Genomic DNA, 19,393 nt, shown 5'->3' with positions numbered 1-19,393 from the left:
TTAAAGGGGTAATACACCAGCTCGAGCGGGGGACGTTCTTAAAGGGGTAATACACCAGCTCGAGCGGGGGACGTTCTTAAAGGGGTAATACACCAGCTCGAGCGGGGGACGTTCTTAAAGGGGTAATACACCAGCTCGAGCGGGGGACGTTCTTAAAGGGGTAATACACCATCTCGAGCGGGGAGACGTTCTTAAAGGGGTAATACACCAGCTCGAGCGAGATGTTCTTAAAGGGGTAATACACCATTTCGATCGGGGGACGTTCTTAAAGGGGTAATACACCAGCTCGAGCGGGGGATGTTCTTAAAGGGGTAATACACCAGCTCGAGCGGGGGATGTTCTTAAAGGGGTAATACACCAGCTCGAGTGGGGGACGTTCATAAAGGGGTAATACGCCAGCTCGAGCGGGGGATGTTCTTAAAGGGGTAATACACCAGCTCGAGCGGGGGACGTTCTTACAGGGGTAATATCAGATCAGGCCCGTCTGTCCACCCAGTCATATGTAAAAGATCCCATGGCACTAGTCGAAGAAGAGAAGGTGAGTTCTCCCCAGGTATCCCTCAAACAATGCATACAAAACATACTATCCAGTCATTTATCTCATTGCTGTTTGTGGGATCCTGCTCTGCACAAATTGATTGCCGCAGTTCCACATTACAACAGTGACTACACTTCTAAAGTACTTCATTGGCTGTAAAGCACTTTGGGGCGTCCTGAGGTTGTGAAATGTGTTATAGAAATGCATATTCTTTCTTTTTATATGTGAGTCCAGGTAATCTGGCTGTAAAACCCAGACAATTCAAGCCTATGTGCGCTTAGGTTTCTGGTTTGTCCTGTTTGAAATTTGTGGGCGAAAGGGTTTGAAAAGGGCTATTTATTGCACTGTTGCCTCATTGGCAGATAAATCCTCAATCAGAACACCACGCTCTGTCAGTATCAGCAGTTTGAGATATCGGCAAACCAATAGGTCCACAGACTGAAACATTACATTTTTCTGTGGAGAGTCCAGAACAAGGGGGGCACAATCTTAAAATTAGAGCTAGGCTGTTCAGGAGTGAAATCAGGAAGTATTTCTTCACACAAAGGGTAGTGGAAATCTGGAACTCTCTGCCCCAAAAGGCTGTGGATTCTGGGGGTCAATTGAAATTTTCAAGACTGAGCTCGATAGATTTTTGTTGGGTGAGGGTATCAAGGGATATCGAGCAGGTAAATGTTGAAGTGCAGATCAGCTGTGATCTAACTGAACAGCAGAACAGGGGGTAAATAGCCTACTCCTGTTCCTATGTGTGACCCTGGGGCTCTATAGAATGCACCTATATGGCCTATGAAGACAAAAGCTTGGAGTCCCCTGTCTTTACTAGGCAGGCCCTGGGGGAGGTGGGGGGTGGCTGGGCTGGTGTTGCTGATGGCCCTTAACCCCAGAATTAAGCCCGGCATTTAATTCTTCTATTCCCAGTGCTAAGGCTGCTATAATGCTAAATGTGGGGGAGTCCAAAACTAGGGGCCATAAATATAAGATAGCCACTAAAAATCCAATAAGGAATTCAGGAGAAACTTCTGAGTGGTTAGAATGTGGAACTTGCCACCACAAGGAGAGGTTGAGGCGAATAGTATAGATGCATTTAAGGGGAAGCTGGATAAACACATGATGGAGAAAGGAATAGAAGGTTATGCTTCTAATAATCACCCCTGCCCTCCACTCGATCACAGACCTTCCTTTTTGTTCTTTCCTCCCCTCCCCTTCCTCCCCGCCCCCTTTCCCTGGCCCTGTATTTGCTTAAAAACAGTGAAATCTTTAACCTCTTCCAGTTCTGACGAAAGGTCATCAACCTGAGACATTAACTCGGTTTCTTTCTCCACAGATGCTGCCTGACTTGCTGAGCTTCTCCAGCATTTTCTGTTTTTATTGTAGAAGGATATGCTGATAGGGTTATAGAATCATAGAGTCATAGAAGTTTACAACATGGAAACAGGCCCTTCGGCCCAACATGTCCATGTCGCCCAGTTTATACCACTAAGCTAGTCCCAATTGCCTGCACTTGGCCCATATCCCTCTATACCCATCTTACCCATGTAACTGTCCAAATGCTTTTTAAAAGACAAAATTGTACCCGCCTCTACTACTGCCTCTGGCAGCTCGTTCCAGACACTCACCACCCTTTGAGTGAAAAAATTGCCCCTCTGGACCCTTTTGTATCTCTCCCCTCTCACCTTAAATCTGTGCCCCCTCGTTATAGACTCCCCTACCTTTGGGAAAAGATTTTGACTATCGACCTTATCTATGCCCCTCATTATTTTATAGACTTCTATAAGATCACCCCTAAACCTCCTACTCTCCAGGGAAAAAAGTCTCAGTCTATCCAACCTCTCCCTATAAGTTAGATGAAGAGGGGTGGGAGGAGGCTCGTATGGAGCATAAACGCCAGCAGAGACCTGTTGGGCCGAATGGCCTGTTTCTGTGCTGTAATTTCTGTGTAATAGCACATGATGACTGCAGTTAACATTGGATAGCAAATGGAGATTACATACTGACTCCAGCTGTTTTGATTCGTCTCTATCTCTTTTGGGTGTCCGTGACCTTCCCATTGTATTACAAATTCCCATTATTCCACTGCACAATGGGATAAAGGTCCCCAGCACATTACTCGAGTCTGTGCTCCTCTGCTGACTCTCTGCAGTGTGTACATCCCTGCAGGGTGTCTCTGTGTCATTCTGTGGCAGTGAAGCTAGCCCAGAAGCAGACTAAGAGTAATGTCCCAACTCCTTCATTTGCTGTTGTTCTCCCAATATTCATGCCCCCAACAGAAAATTAAATCTATTTTTATCACAGCTTATATAATCAAAACAATTTAATCACCAAGACGAACAACAACAACTTGCATTTATATAGCACCTTTAATGTAGTAAAACATCCCAAGGTGCTTCACAGGAGCGATTATCAAACAAAATTTGACATCGAGCCACATAAGGAGATATTAGGACAGGTGACCAAAAGCTTGGTCAAAGAGATAGGTTTTAAGGAGCATCTTAGAGGACAGAGAGGCGGAGAGGTTTAGGGAGGGAATTCCAGAGCTTAGGGCCTAGGCAGCTGAAGGCACGGCCGCCAATGGTGGAGCGATTAAAATCGGGGATGCGCAAGAGGCAAGAATTGGAGGAGCGCAGAGATCTCGGAGGGTTGTAGGGCTGGAAGAGGTTACAGAGATAGGGAGGGGGGAGGCCGTGGAGGGGTTTGAACACAAGGATGAGAATTTTAAAATCAAGGCATTCCAGGACTGGGAGCCAATGTAGGTCAGCGAGCACAGGGGTGATGGGAGAACGGGACTTGGTGTGAGTTAGGATACGGGCAGCAGAGTTTTGGATGAGCTCAAGTTTATGGAGGGTCGAAGATGGGAGGCCGGCCAGGGGCACATTGGAATAGTTGAGTCTAGAGGTAACAAAGGCATGGATGAGGGTTTCAGCAGCAGATGAGCTGAGGCAGGGGTGGAGACGGGCGATGTTACGGAGGTGGAAGCAGGCGCTCTTGGTGATGGAGTGGATATGTGGTCGGAAGCTCATCTCAGGGTCAAATAGGAGGCCGAGGTTACGAACGGTCGGGTTCAATCTCAGTCAGTGTCCAGGGAGAGGGACGGAGTCGGTGGGTAGGGAACGGAGTTTGTGGCAGGGATCAAAGATAGTGGCTTCGGTCTTCCCAGTGTTTAGTTGGAGGAAATTTCTGCTCATCCAGAACTGGATGTTGGACAAGCAGTGTGATAAATCAGAGACAGTGGAGGGGTCGAGGGAGGTGGTGGTGAGGTGGAGCTGGGTGTTGTCAGTGTACATGTGGAACCTGATGTTGTGTTTTCGGATGATGTCGCCGAGGGGCAGCATGTGGATAAGAAATAGGAGGGGGCCAAGGATAGCGGTGCGGGAGCAGGAAGAGAAGCCATTGCAGGTGATTCTCTGGTTACGACTGGATAGATAAGAATGGAACCTGGTGAGCGCAGTCCCACCCAGCTGGACAACGGAGGAGAGGCATTGGAGGAGGATGGTGTGGTCAACAGTGTCAAAGGTTGCAGACAGGTCGAGGAGGATGAGGAGGGATAGTTCACCACAGTCACAGTCACATAGGATGTCATTTGTGACTTTGATAAGGGCCGTTTCAGTACTGTGGCAGGGGTGGAAACCTGATTGGGAGGATTGTTTTTTATTCGTTCATGGGATGTGGGCGTCGCTGGCAAAGCCAGCATTTATTGCCCATCCCTATTTGCCCTTGAGGAGGTGGTGGTGAGCCGCCTTCTTGAACCGCTGCAGTCCGTGTGGTGACGGTTTTCCCACAGTGCTGTTAGGAAGGGAGTTCCAGGATTTTGACCCAGTGACGATGAAGGAACGGCGATATATTTCCAAGTTGGGATGGTGTGTGACTTGGAGGGGAACGTGCAGGTGGTGTTGTTCCCATGTGCCTGCTGCTCTTGTCCTTCAAGGTGGTAGAGGTCGCAGGTTTGGGAGGTGCTGTTGAAGAAGCCTTGGCGAGTTGCTGCAATGCATCCTGTGGATGGTACACACTGCAGCCACTGTACGCCGATGGTGAAGGGAGTGAATGCTTAGGGTGGTGGATGGGGTGCCAATCAAGCGGGCTGTTTTGTCCTGGAAGGTGTCGAGCTTCTTGAGTGTTGTTGGAGCTGCACTCATCCAGGCAAGTGGAGAGTATTCCATCACACTCCTGACTTGTGCCTTGTAGATGGTGGAAAGGCTTTGGGGAGTCAGGATGACTCATTTGCCACAGAATACCCAGCCTCTGATCTGCTCTTGTAGCCACAGTATTTATATGGCTGGTCCAGTTAAATTTCTGGTCAATGGTGACGCCCAGGATGTTGATGGTGGGGGATTCGGCGATGGTAATGCCGTTGAATGTCAAGGGGAGGTGGTTGGACTCTCTCTTGTTGGAGATGGTCATTGTCTGGCATTTGTCTGGCACGAATGTTACTTGCCACTTATGAGCCCAAGCCTGGATGTTGTCCAGGTCTTGATGTATGCAGGCATAGACTGCTTCATTATCTGAGGGGTTACAAATGGAACTGAATACTGTGCAATCATCAGTGAACATCCCCATTTCTGACCTTATGATGAAGGGAAGGTCATTGATGAAGCAGCTGAAGATGGTTGGGCCTAGGACACTGCCCTGAGGAACTCCTGCAGCATTGTCCTGGTGCTGATATGATTGGCCTCTAACAACCACTACCATCTTCCTTTGTGCTAGGTATGACTCCAGCCAATGGAGAGTTTTCCCCTGATTCCCATTGACTTCAATTTTACTCGGGCTCCTTGGTGCCACACTCGGTCAAATGCTGCCTTGATGTCAAGGGCAGTCACTCTCACCTCACCTCTGGAATTCTGCTCTTTTGTCCATGTTTGGACAAAGGCCGTAATGAGGTCTGGAGCCGAGTGGTCCTGGCGGAACCCAAACTGAGCATCGGTGAGCAGGTTATTGGTGAGTAAGTGCCGCTTGATAGCACTGTTGACGACACCTTCCATCACTTTGCTGATGATTGAGAGTAGACTGATGGGGCGGTAATTGGCCGGATTGGATTTGTCCTGCTTTTTGTGGACAGGACATACCTGGGCAATTTCCCACATTGTGTGCTGGACTCCACCATCATTGAGGATGGGGATGTTCACAGAGCCTCCTCCTCCCGTTAGTTGTTTAATTGTCACCACCTGCCGCAGGCCCAGTCCGACAGCTATGTCCTTCAGGACTCGGCCAGCTCGGTCAGTAGTAGTGCAACCGAGCCACTCTTGGTGACCGACACTGAAGTCCCCCACCCAGAGTACATTCTGTGCCCTTGCTACCCTCAATGCTTCCTCCGTGGAGGAGGACTGATTCATCAGCTGAGGGAGGACGGTAGGTGGTAATCAGCAGGAGGTTTTCTTGTCCATGTTTGACCTGATGCCATGAGATTTCATGGGGTCAGGAGTCAATGTTGAGGACTCCCAGGGCCACTCCCTCCTGACTGTATATCACTGTACCGCCACCTCTGGTGGGTCTGTCCTGCCGGTGGGACAGGACATACCCAAGGATGGTGATGGAAGAGTCTGGGACGTTGGCTGAAAGGTATGATTCTGTGAGTATGGCTATGTCAGGCTGTTGCTTGACTAGTCTGTGGGACAGCTCTCCCAATTTTGGCACAAGTCCCCAGATGTTAGTGAGGAGGACTTTGCAGGGTCAACTGGGCTTGGTTTGCCTTTGTCGTGTCCGGTGCCTAGTGGTCCGTCTGGTTTTATTCTTATTGTGACATTCTGCAGCGAGATTGTACAACTGAGTGGCTTGTTAGGCCATTTCAGAGGGCAAATAAGAATCAACCACATTGCTGTAGGTCTGGAGTCACATATAGGTCAGACTGGGTAAGGACATTCGTGAACCAGATGGGCTTTTACGACAATCCGGTAGTTTCATGGCCATCATTACTGATACTAGCTTTTTATTCCAGATTTTATTTAATTAATTGAATTTAAATTCCCCAGCTGCCGTGGCGGGATTTGAACTCATGACTCCGGATTATCAGTCCAGGCCTCTGGATTATTAGTCCAGTAACAGTCCACTGTGCTACCATACCCATTCAAACATGGAGTTGCGGGAAAGATGGATTTGGGAGGCGACAACAAGTTCAAGGACTTTGGAGAGGAAATGGAGGTTGGAGATGGGGCAGTCCTTAACAATTAAGTACTTCTGAAATGTAGCCAGTGTTGCAATATTGGGAAACGTGGCAGCCAATTTGCGCACAACAAGGTCCCACAAACAGCAGCGTGATAACCACCGGATAATCTGTTTTTAGTGATGTTGGTTGAAGGATAAATGTTGATCAGGACACCGGGGAGAACTCCCCTGCTCTTCTTTGAATAGAGCCATGGGATTTTTTTATGTCCACCTGGGAGCGCAGACGGGGCCTCGGTTTAACGTCTCATCCGAAAGACGGCACCGCTGACAGTGCAGCACTCCCTCTGTACTGCACTGTAGTGTCAGCCTGGGTTATGTGCTCAAGTCCCTGGAGTGGGGGCCTTCTGACTCCAGGGTGAGAGTGCTGCCACTGACCCATGGCTGACACCACTTTATAAAGTAATCATTCCCTCCCATTTTTCAAGAACTGTGTAATCTACACGCTGGATAAAGCCTTCGGTGTTTGGAATTTTAAGATATATTTTATTGCCGAGTATATTTTGGAATGAATATATCTCCCTCCATCTATCCCAACGTACTGTTGGTGGCACTTTAAATGGATCTAACCCCAGCTATGGCTATAGTGTAAAACAGGTGATATCAAATTAGCCGTCGATTATAACCCCCGCATGATTATTCTTTCGATTGAATTTGATGCAAGTGAAAATCGGGCGGGCTGTAATACGGGAGGTCAATTCGAGATCGCCTGTTTCACACCATCGCCCAAAGTTACAATGACCCCCGTGGTGTTCAGATACTCTCGGGTTTATTGAACGGCAACAGATAATCACCACACCTACAATGCACTGGAACCCCAGCTGTCATAGAATTATAGAATGGTTACAGCTCAGGAGGAGGCCAGAAGGCCCATCGAGCCCGCGCTGGCTCTATGCAAGAAGGACATAGCTGCCAGACTGGGCCTGCGGCAGGTGGTGAGCGAACCAACACAAGGGAAAAACTCACTTGACCTCGTCCTCACCAATCTACCTGTCGCAAATGCATCTGTCCATGACAGTATTGGTAGGAGTGACTACTGCACAGTCCTCGTGGAGATGAAGTCCCGTCTTCGCACTGAGGATACCATCCAACGTGTTGTGTGGCACTATCACTGTGCTAAATTAGATAGATTCAGAACAGATCTAGCAGCTCAAAACTAGGCATCCATGAGGCGCTGTGGGCCATCATCAGCAGCAGAATTGAATTCCAGCACAATCTGTAACCTCATGGCCCGGCATATTCCTCACTCTACCATTACCAACAAGCCAGGGGATCAACCCTGGTTCAATGAGGAGTGTAGAAGAGCATGCCAGGAGCAGCACCAGGCGTACCTAAAAATGAGGTGCCAACCTGGTGAAGCTACAACACAGGACTACATGCATGCTAAACAGCGGAAGCAACATGAAATAGACAGAGCTAAGCGATTCCACAACCAACGGATCAGATCAAAGCTCTGCAGTCCTGACACATCCAGTCGTGAATGGTGGTGGACAATTAAACAATTAATGGGAGGAGGAGGCTTTGTAAACATCCTCATCCTCAATGATGGCGGAGTCCAGCATGTGAGTGCAAAAGACTAGGCTGAAGCATTTGCAACCATCTTCAGCCAGGAGTGCCAAGTGGATGATCCATCTCGGCCTCCTCCCGATATTCCCAACATCACAGAAGCCAGTCTTCAGCCAATTTGATTCATTCCACGTGATATCAAGAAATGGCTGAGTGCACTAGATACAACAAAGGCTATGGGCCCCGACAACATCCTGGCTGTAGTGCTGAAGACTTGTGCTCCAGAACTAGCCGCGCCTCTAGCCAAGCTGTTCCAGTACAGCTACAACACTGGCATCTACCCGACAATGTGGAAAATTGCCCAGGTATGTCCTGTCCACAAAAAGCAGGACAAATCCAATCCGGCCAATTACCGCCCCATCAGTCTACTCTCAATCATCAGCAAAGTGATGGAAGGTGTCGTCGACAGTGCTATCAAGCGGCACTTACTCACCAATAACCTGCTCACCGATGCTCAGTTTGGGTTCCGCCAGGACCACTCGGCTCCAGACCTCATTACAGCCTTGGTCCAAACATGGACAAAAGAGCTGAATTCCAGAGGTGAGGTGACAGTGACTGCCCTTGACATCAAGGCAGCATTTGACCGAGTGTGGCACCAAGGAGCCCTAGTAAAATTGAAGTCAATGGGAATCAGGGGGAAAACTCTCCAGTGGCTGGAGTCATACCTAGCACAAAAGGAAGATGGTAGTGGTTGTTGGAGGCCAATCATCTCAGCCCCAGGACATTGTTGCAGGAGTTCCTCAGGGCAGTGTCCTAGGCCCAACCATCTTCAGCTGCTTCATCAATGACCTTCCCTCCATCATAAGGTCAGAAATGGGGATGCTCGCTGATGATTGCACAGTGTTCAGTTCCATTCGCAACCCCTCAGATAATGAAGCAGTCTGTGCCCGCATGCAGCAAGACCTGGACAACATCCAGGCTTGGGCTCATAAGTGGCAAGTAACATTCGCGCCAGACAAGTGCCAGGCAATGACCATCTCCAACAAGAGAGGGTCTAACCACCTCCACATGACATTCAACGGCATTACCATCACCGAATCCCCCACCATCAACATCCTGGGGGTCACCATTGACCAGAAACTTAACTGGACCAGCCACATAAATACTGTGGCTACAAGAGTAGGTCAGAGGCTGGGTATTCTGCAGCGAGTGACTCACCTCCTGACTCCCCAAAGCCTTTCCACCATCGACAAGGCACAAGTCAGGAGTATGATGGGATACTCTCCACTTGCCTGGATGAGTGCAGCTCCAACAACACTCCAGGACAAAGCAGCCCGCTTGATTGACACCCCATCCACAACCCTAAACATTCACTCCCTTCACCACCGGCGCACAGTGGCTGTAGTGTGTACCATCCACAGGATGCATGGCAGCAACTCGCCAAGGCTTCTTCGACAGCACCTCCCAAACCTGCGACCTCTACCACCTAGAAGGACAAGGGCAGCAGGCACATGGGAACAACACCACCTGCACGTTCCCCTCCAAGTCACACACCATCCCGACTTGGAAATATATCGCCGTTCCTTCATCGTTGCTTAGTCAAAATCCTGGAACTCCCTTCCTAACAGCACTGTGGGAGAACCTTCACCACACGGACTGCAGCGGTTCAAGAAGGCGGCTCACCACCACCTTCTCAAGGGCAATTAGGGATGGGCAATAAATGCTGGCCTAGCCAGCGACGCCCACATCCCATTAACTAATAAAACCTCCAGTCCGAAAAACAACCGTTCACCACTACTCTCTGTTTCCTGTCACTTAGCCAATTTGGTATCCATGCTGCCATTGCCCCCTTTATTCCATGGGCTTCAACTCAGCTGACAAGCCTATTATATGGCACTTTATGAAACGCCTTTTGGAAGTCCATATACACCACATCAACTGCGTTGCTTTCATCGACCCGCTCTGTTACCTCATCAAAAAACTCTGTCAGGATAGTTAAACACTGTTGTCTTGTAAAAATATATATTTCTTATCAATCGTTTGCTTTTACAAATTCAGAGGCTCACTGTCGCAGGATCAGTGACTAACCCTGATTTAGGAACATAGGAACAGGAGGAGGGCATTTCGCCCCTCAAGCCTGTTCCACCATTTAATTAGTTCATGGCTGATCTGTATCTTAACTCCATTTACCCGCCTTGGTTCCGTAATCCTTAATACACTTGCCTAACAAATATCTATCAGTCTCAATCTTGAAAGCTCCAATTGACCCCCAGCCTCAACAGCTTTTTGCGGGGAGAGAGTTCCAGATTTCCACTCTCCTTTGTGTGAAGAAATGCTTCCTGACATCACCCCTGAATGGCCCAGCTCTAATTTTAAGGTTATGCCCCCTTGTTCTGGACTCCCCCACCAGAGGAAATAGTTTCTCTCTAACCACCCTATCAAATCCTTTAATCATCGTAAAGACCTCTATTAGATCACCCCTTAATCTTCTGTATTTTTGATACACTCGTGGGACAGCTTCCCATTGAATGAGTGCCTGTTTCGAGTCTTTACGTGGCTCGTCCACGTTGCAATATCCAGCTTCACCACAGCCAAGTTGGGCTGGCCGTTAGTGAATCGCAGGTACTTAAGGTAGGGAGGAGGGGTGATCTGTGATTGGGAAAACAGACGTTACCGCCAGGTTCACTTGGCATGGAATCCACCATAACAGAGAGACGCGACTGAGCTAGCGTCCTTTGGTTAGCGGCCTTGCTTGCCGATTACCTATGATGGTTGCGCTTTATTACTATCACACTAAAACAAACACCGGCTGAGGGCAAGTCGTTACCCACAACTTTTGGCTCCACACCAGGCATCTGCCTGGGCTCTTGCCTGGACAGGTGAAGAGTGAAATCGCTTACCTCCGCGGGTCTACGCAGATCACCCTTCAAGCAAGTTCTTTGAGCAGCCCATTCAGCCAACGGGATCACTGTGACCGAGAACTTACAAGACTGTCACAGCTGCAGCAACCAGAGGGCAAAACTCCGAGACCACCTACTAAGGTCTCGAAGAGAGTCATAGTTACTCCCTCGAGGGGATACAAGCCTAGTCCATGTAACCTGTCCTCATCATTTAACCCTTTTAGACCAGGTATCATTCTGGTGAATCTATTGGAGATTTATTGGAGATCTGTAATTTTTTTTGTGGGGGGGTGGTGGAGGGAAAGGGAGGTTGTTACTGAGTGTTAAAATATAAGCTCTGCTAAGCTGGTTAAGGAGAGATTATTAAATTCTGGAATGCAGTGGGTCAATGTCATTGACTGTACAGTAAATGTTTGTCCATATGAAAATGATGGGCAGGAAAAGACCAGCTGGCCCATCAAGCCTGCCGCACACTCATAATGGCCGGAGCATCATTTCCTACCCCTCCCCCCTCCAGCCATGTAATCTCCTGGGAGACAAGAAACCAGAAAAACAATCAAGGCCAATAAGCAGGGTTGCCAAACCAACGGGATTGTCCTAGAGTCTCCAGGAATTGAAGATTAATCTCCCAGACACTGCAGGCAACCCAGGAGAAAAATCACAGGGGCATTAAAAAATTGCTAATATAGGATGAAATTAGTGCAATAGTGGGAAATGATCTTGGCTCAGAAGATCAAGATGTCGAATCAATTTGGGTGGAGGTAAAAAATAGCAAGGGTAAGAAATCACTGGTGGGAGTAGCCTATAGGTCCCCTAACAGTAGCTACACTGTAGGGCAAAATATAAATCAAGAAATAATGGGGATTTGTAAAAAAGGTAATGCAATAATCATGGGCGATTTTAACTTTCATATAGATTGGAAAAATCAAATTGGCAAAAAGTAGCCCTGAGGATGAGTTCATAGAGCGTATTAGGGACTGTATCTTAGAACAATACATTGTGGAACCAACCAGGGAACAGGCCATTTTAGATCTGGTAATGGGTAATGAGACAGGATTAATTAATGACCTCAAAGTAAAGGATCCCTTAGGAAACAGTGATCAAAATATAATAGAATTTCACATCAAGTTTGAGCGTGAGGATCTTGGATCTGAAACTACTGTATAAAACCTAAATAAGGGCAATTACAATGACATGAGTTGGCTAAAGTGGACTGGGAAAACAGATTAGAATTTTTTTTTTATTCGTTCATGGGATGTGGGCGTCGCTGGCAAGGCCAGCATTTATTGCCCATCCATAATTGACCTTGAGAAGGTGGTGGTGAGCCGCCTTCTTGAACCGCTGCAGTCAGTTTGGTTAAGGTTCTCCCACAGTGCTGTTAGGTAAGGAGTTGCAGGATTTTGACCCAGCGACGATGAAGGAACGGCGATATATTTCCAAGTCGGGATAGTGTGTGACTTGGAGGGGAACATGCAGGTGGTGTTGTTCCCATGTGCCTGCTGCCCTTTTCCTTCTAGGAGGTAGAGGTCGCGGGTTTGGGAGGTGCTGTCGAAGAAGCCTTGGCAAGTTGCTGCAGTGCATCCTGTGGATGGCACACACTGCAGCCACAGTGCGCCGGTGGTGAAGGGAGTGAATGTTTAGGGTGGTGGATGGGGTGCCAATCAAGCGGGTTGCTATGTCCTGGATGGTGTTGAGCTTCTTGAGTGTTGTTGAAGCTGCACTCATCCAGGCAAGTGGAGAATATTCCATCACACTCCTGACTTGTGCCTTGTAAATGGTGGAAAGGCTTTGGAGGGTCAGGAGGTGAGTCACTCGCTGCAGAATACCTAGCCTCTGATCTGCTCTTGTAGTCACAGTATTTATGTGGTTGGTCCAGTTAAGTTTCTGGTCAATGGTGACCCCCAGGATGTTGATGGTGGGGGATTCGGTGATGGTAATGCCGTTGAATGTCAAGGGGAGGTGGTTAGACTCTCTCTTGTTGGAGAAGATCATTGCCTGGCACTTGTCTGGTTACTTGCCACTTATGAGCCCAAGCCTGGATGTTGTCCAGGTCTTGCTGCATGCGGCATGGACTGCTTCATTATCTGAGAGGTTGCGAATGGAACTGAACACTGTGCAATCATCAGTGAACATCCCCATTTCTGACCTTATGATGGAGGGAAGGTCACTGATGAAGCAGCTGAAGATGGTTGGACCGAGGACACTGCCCTGAGGAACTCCTGCAAGAAAGTCCTGGGGCTGAGATGATTGGCCTCCAACAACCACTACCATCTTCCTTTGTGCTAGGTATGACTCCAGCCACTGGAGAGTTTTCCCCCTGATTCCCATTGACTTCAATTTTACTAGGGCTCCTTGGTGCCACACTCGGTCAAATGCTGCCTTGATGTCAAGGGCAATCACCCTCACCTCACCTCTGGAATTCAGCTCTTTTGTCCATGTTTGGACCAAGGCTGTAATGAGGCCTTTAGCCGAGTGGTCCTGGCGGAACCCAAACTGAGCATATGTGAGCAGGTGGATAAACAGTGGCAGACATTTAAAAAGATATTTTATGACTCTCAACAAAAATAGATCCCAGTAAGGAGGAAAGACTCCACGAAAGGTAGAAAATAGATTATGAGAGTAAACTAGCAAGAAATATAGAAACTGACAGTAAAAGCTTTTACAAGTGTATAAAAAGGAAGAGAGTAGCTAAAGTAAACATTGGTCCCTTAGAGGATGAGACTGGGGAAATAGTAATGGAAAACAAGGAAATGGCAGAGGAATTGAACAGATATTTTGTATCTATCTTCACAGTACAAAACACTAATAACATACCAATAATAGTAGGTAAACAAGGGGAAAAGGGGAGGGAGGAACTAAAAACAATCACTATCACTAGAGAAAAAGTACCAGGTAAACTAATGGGTCTAAAGGCTGACAAGTCCCCTGGACCTGATTGCTTGCATCCGAGGGTCTTAAAGGAAGTGGCTACAGAGATAGTGGATGCATTGGTTGTAATCTTCCAAAACTCACTAGATTCTGGAAAGGTCCCAGCGGATTGGAAAACCAGAAATGTAACACCCCTATTCAAGAAAGGAGGAGACAGAAAGCAGGTAACTATAGACCAGTTAGCCTAACATGTCATTGGGAAAATGCTAGAATCGATTATTAAGGAAATAGTAGCAGGACATTTGGAGACTCATAATACAATCAAGGAGAGTCAACATGGTTTTATGAAGGGGAAATCATGTCTGTCAAATATATTAGAGTTCTTTGAGGAAGTAACAGGCAGGGTGGATAAAGGGGAACCAATGGATGCAGTGTATTTTGGATTTCCAAAAGGCTTTCGATAAGGTGCCACATAAAAGATTACTGCACAAGATAAGAGCTCATGGTGTTGGGGTAATATATTAGCATGGATAGAGGATTGACTAACTAACAGAAAACAAAGAGTCGGGATAAAAGGGTCATTTTCAGGATGGCAATTTGTAACTAGTGGGGTGCTGCAGGGATCAGTGCTGGGGCCTGAGTTATTTACAATATATATCAATGACTTGGATGAAGGAACAGGGTGTATTGTGTCCAAATTTGCTGATACAAAGGTAGGTGGAAAAGCAAGTTGCGATGAGGACACAAAGTGTCTGCAAAGGAATATTGAGTGGGCAAAAATTTGGCAGATGGAATATAATGTGGGAAAATGTGAAGTCATCCACTTTGGGAGGAAAAATAAAAAAACAAAATATTATTTGAATGGAGAAATACTACAAAATGCTGCGTACAGAGGGATCTGGGTGTCCTCGTACATGAAACACAAAAAGTCAACATACAGGTACAGCAAGTAATTAGGAAGGCAAATGGAATATTGGCCTTTATCATTGGAGTTTAGAAGAATGAGAGGAGATCTTATTGAACCATATAAGATTCTGAGGGGACTCGATAGGGTAGATGCTGAGAGGATGTTACCCCTCATGGGGGAATCTAGAACTAGGGGGCATAGTCTCAGAATAAGGGATTTAAGACAGAGATGAGGAGAAATTTCTTCTCTCAGAGGGTTGTGAACCTTTGGAATTCTTTGCCTCAAAGAGCAGTGGAGGCTGAGTCATTGAATATATTCAAGGCTGAGTTAGACAAATTTTTGATCAGCAAAGGAGTCAAAGGATATGAGGAAAAGGTGGAAAAGTGGAGTTGAGGCCAGAATCAGATTAGCCATGATCTCATTGAATGGCGGAGCAGGCTTGAAGGGCCAAATGGCCTACTCCTGCTCCTATCTCTTATGGTCTTATGTTGTGCTTAATTGTTTTTAACACTTTCATTTAGTTATAAAAATATCGGAGTTGGCAAAATATTCTGTTTGATGAAACCTCCAGGATTACCTCCAAGCAGAGTTGGCAACCCAGCAATAAAGGAAAAGATCTGGAAAATTCCTCTCTGACCCCCCCCCTCCCTGGAGCGATTGAAACCCAGTGCCAGTGGGTCTGGTATAATTGCACTTGGACGAGGGGGTGTCCCACAATTCAGGATATTCGGACAATTTGCAATCGCAATCCACTTTCACTCTCTAAATTCCGTTTGCGACACTTAAGGCACCGTCCACAATTATCATATTCCCCCCACCCCCAAAAAAAGTACAAAAAACATGTTTTACTCACCAGCCCCAGAAAAAAAAGCGAGCTAAGGAAAAATACACCAATGTGTATAGATTTAGACCCCCCAGTCATCAAAGTCCTTTTTATATTCTTGTTTAAAAAATATGCCATTGATGGACAGTCCCTAACAAGGAGCTCATAATGTACAAAATTGTTCTTACTCGATCGTGTAGTATCAGCTCGGTGGATCCATTTGATTTACTAACACACCCAGTGTGCTATCGAAAACAAAACTCTAATGGCATAAAAAATGTAATTAGAGTGTGAGACGTGTGACAAGAGATCCCTTGCAATATTTGTGCATTACAATCCTGGACTGAACTAAACTCCCCTTTTAAAGTCCACACGTTCCCAGTCCGCCGGGGAAGTAAAACATTTATTTAAAACAGTCATTTTACAGCAGGAGGAAAATCACACAAAAAAAAAGCAAAAAAAAATTGTCCCAGGCTCTTTTCGCGTGCTATTAATTTACTGCCAGGGTCGGGTGGTTTCAATGCTGCTGCAGCGAGCAGTCCTACAATTACAGCTCGCCGGATACTGACAGAGAAATACAGGCAACTACTGCATTCTCAATGCAACCGACAGGTCGCGTCCTGCTGTTACAGTATTTACATCGACACCATTGGAATTATTCCCTCCCCCCCCCCCTTTCAAAAAAGTTATTTCAACTCTGTCTTCCCTCAGCTGATTTTTGCATATATTCCAACCAAAACATGACGATTTTTCCAGCGTTGTTATTGACGTGCAACCTAAAATGACAAACTCTATGCAACTTAAAATAATACACCACCGTGCAACTTAAAATAACGTGCAATTTACAGTAACAAACCCCGTGCAACTTAAAACAACAAATACCATGCAACGCGCTGAGCAGTCGCGATCCAATCCTATGCAGCGATTTACGAAGTCAGCCTTCATGAAACGTAGGCAAGTCCAAGTTGTGAAATAGTAAGTGGAGCTCCCTCCCGATAAGTCTGCGAGAGCCAATGCAAACAGACCAGAAAATAGTCCTTTATTTTTAGTCGGGGAGAGGAGAGGAGAGGGGGGTCGAGATACAACCGTAGGGCCAAAAATATGATGCATTAAAAAAAGGGAACAAAAAAATAAAAGTAACAAGTGAAACCTAATAATAATGCGGTTGTTTTGCTGACAGGCTGGGTCCTGACGTCACTGCATAACTTTTAATAAGACGCAGTTTGTTAACTAGGTAGTAGAGCGATCATCCTTTGCAGGAAAAGTTCTGGATTAAGAAACTTCTGGCGATTTGCAGGGAACACTGGCGGCCGTGTGTGTAAGTTGCGGAAGTTTTATTTGAAAACCTTCCCCCCTCTGTGTATTAGAATGTAGCCCGGGTTCCCTCTGTTAAGCGGTGCCAGTTTTCGTTGGCACGGATTGACTCGGGTGTTTTTCTTTTGCCAGTTTACCCGGACTGAAACTGACGTGAGCAGATGACCCAAGTTTGCAGCTAGAAGTTGGGGTTGTTTGGGTTTGGGACTGGGGTTTTGGAGGGAGGGAGAAATAATTGCTGAATCTTTCATCGTAGATAAGTTCTATCTGTGTCCCCCCCCCCCCCCCCCGCAGTAAGTTTCAATTCTACAAATGCACTGGGTTTAAAAAAAACTTGTTTGCAAATGGTCACGTTGCACACGTTTTATTGGTTAAATATATTATTTCAAGAAATGAAATGCAGTCGTGCTTTTTAAAAAAAATTATGATTGTAATTTCTATGTTTATGTAACAAAACCCTGAATGCTTTCATTTTCAACACGCCATTTGATTGCGCCTACTAAACTCACTCTTTATGTAGTGTGTTACGACAGTAGAACCCGTGCAAGTCACCGAGCGGAAAGTCCCGGCGTATTTACTGGATTTAAAAGGGCCCTGTGCCATTTTTTTGGTCGGCAGCAGGAAGTAGGTGTGGGAGATCACAAGGCATTTTTTTTGAGTTGTGGGGAATCTGGTTTTATTTTTGCATTGAGCAGCTTGCATAGAAAGGGAAACAAACGACCGAGAAGCGCACACCCAGAGTGCGGGGAGCTTTTATTGTGTTGTGTACAGATGTTGTGCAATTGTCATATCGCTTTCCCCCCTAGAGAGACAGACAGAGGAGAAACCTTGCAATAGTGTTTGCTCAGCCCTCGATGAGGTAAACTCTATGACTCAGCCTGACAAATGCAAGCTCACCACAGCATTGCGATGGTAGGAGGCGGATGCAGCGAGTAACTGCGGGGGGGGGGGGGTTGGTTGCATTTCCAAACTATTATTCAGCGGGGAGGGGAGACTGTTTGTCGATGCGTGGCTCTGGGACTTGCAAATGCACAGGTAAGATCGTCCATAGAATGACTGCATCTTCATATATTGCTTGGAAAAGAAAAGTTCGGAACCACACATTGCTATATCTGAGTAGCTTCCTGTTTTGGTATTTTTAGTAAGATAGAATGGTTACTTACAGGTATATTTTATAGGCTTTAATGCACGAAGTAATATTGGTTCAATGAATGCTTAAAATGGAACTTGACACCATCATGTCAAACAGCATAGCCAGGTTTTAAGTGAATGTGAAAGGAGCCCAGTTTCCACCTGATGAGCTACAGTTTTAAATGAGGATTATATATATTTAAGGGGCGCTGCATAGCTTCTAAGTTGCACAAAACCTTTCCCACGACCGTAGTTTCATCCCACACCCCCTCAAAAAAAACACCCCCTCCTCTTCGTCAAATGCCTTTAATACACAAAAAAAGGTCTTGCATGTTTTTGGACTCACTGTACAGCTGCGTGTGGGTGGCTGCTTTCGAGTTGAACGTGGTATTGAGATTTTTTTGGGGGGGGAGGAAAGGAAGTGGTTTTTGTGTGTTGCATTGCAAAAAGAAAAGGCTCCTGCTTTATTGCAGGGCGCGTTATACAGTGCACAGTTTATATTAAAACTGTGTTCCAACTTCTTTGCTTTTTTTGACGGTGCAGTTTTTATTCAGGGATTTACTGTATTTAGGTCAGTGCTGGGGGGGGGAGTTTAACGCTGGGGAACTTGCATCGTGGTTTACAACTTCCTCTAGTGTTGGACTCGATCACGTGGAGCTCTGCTCCTGTATTTTTTTTATATTCAAGCCCAATTGTCGGCTGGCACACCAGCCCACGGGTACACTCAACTATGCTCATTCTAGAATACAGCTGAACCTATGCAGCCCACGGGTACAGGGCTGGCGCACCAGCCCACGGGTACAGGGCTGGCGCACCAGCCCACGGGTACAGGGCTGGCGCACCAGCCCACGGGTACAGGGCTGGCGCACCAGCCCACGGGTACAGGGCTGGCGCACCAGCCCACGGGTACAGGGCTGGCGCACCAGCCCACGGGTACAGGGCTGGCGCACCAGCCCACGGGTACAGGGCTGGCGCACCAGCCCACGGGTACAGGGCTGGCGCACCAGCCCACGGGTACAGGGCTGGCGCACCAGCCCACGGGTACAGGGCTGGCGCACCAGCCCACGGGTACAGGGCTGGCGCACCAGCCCACGGGTACAGGGCTGGCGCACCAGCCCACGGGTACAGGGCTGGCGCACCAGCCCACGGGTACAGGGCTGGCGCACCAGCCCACGGGTACAGGGCTGGCGCACCAGCCCACGGGTACAGGGCTGGCGCACCAGCCCACGGGTACAGGGCACTATACTCGTTCTAGA

At 47.3% G+C, this 19,393-nt stretch overlaps 2 protein-coding genes across 5 annotated transcripts in view; one reads left to right on the top strand and one right to left on the bottom strand.

Moving 5' to 3' along the window:
• ptgr2 (prostaglandin reductase 2) overlaps positions 1-16,675 on the bottom strand; it is an 81,969-nt gene extending 65,294 nt beyond the window's left edge. The window contains exons 1-2 of one of the 3 annotated variants that reach the window (XM_067991109.1): positions 16,575-16,658; positions 15,881-15,954 (exon numbers count right to left, since the gene is read on the bottom strand). The gene's annotated coding sequence lies outside the window, so the exon portion shown is untranslated. Of the gene's footprint in view, positions 1-15,880; positions 15,955-16,574 lie in introns of all 3 variants that reach the window. The other 2 variants (XM_067991108.1, XM_067991111.1) reach the window with 2 other exon arrangements.
• Positions 16,676-16,728: 53 nt separating this feature from the next.
• The window catches only part of mideasb (mitotic deacetylase associated SANT domain protein b), a 71,624-nt gene continuing 68,959 nt past the window's right edge, over positions 16,729-19,393 (top strand). Inside the window, exon 1 of one of the 2 annotated variants that reach the window (XM_067991105.1) lies at positions 16,729-17,010. The gene's annotated coding sequence lies outside the window, so the exon portion shown is untranslated. The remainder of the gene's footprint in view (positions 17,011-19,393) is intronic. The other variant, XM_067991106.1, reaches the window with a different exon arrangement.

Source organism: Heptranchias perlo, chromosome 10 (assembly GCF_035084215.1).
Source record: "Heptranchias perlo isolate sHepPer1 chromosome 10, sHepPer1.hap1, whole genome shotgun sequence".
NCBI lineage: Eukaryota > Metazoa > Chordata > Chondrichthyes > Hexanchiformes > Hexanchidae > Heptranchias > Heptranchias perlo.
Note: the sequence above shows the minus strand (reverse complement) of the source record. Positions and strands in the feature narration are given on the sequence as shown.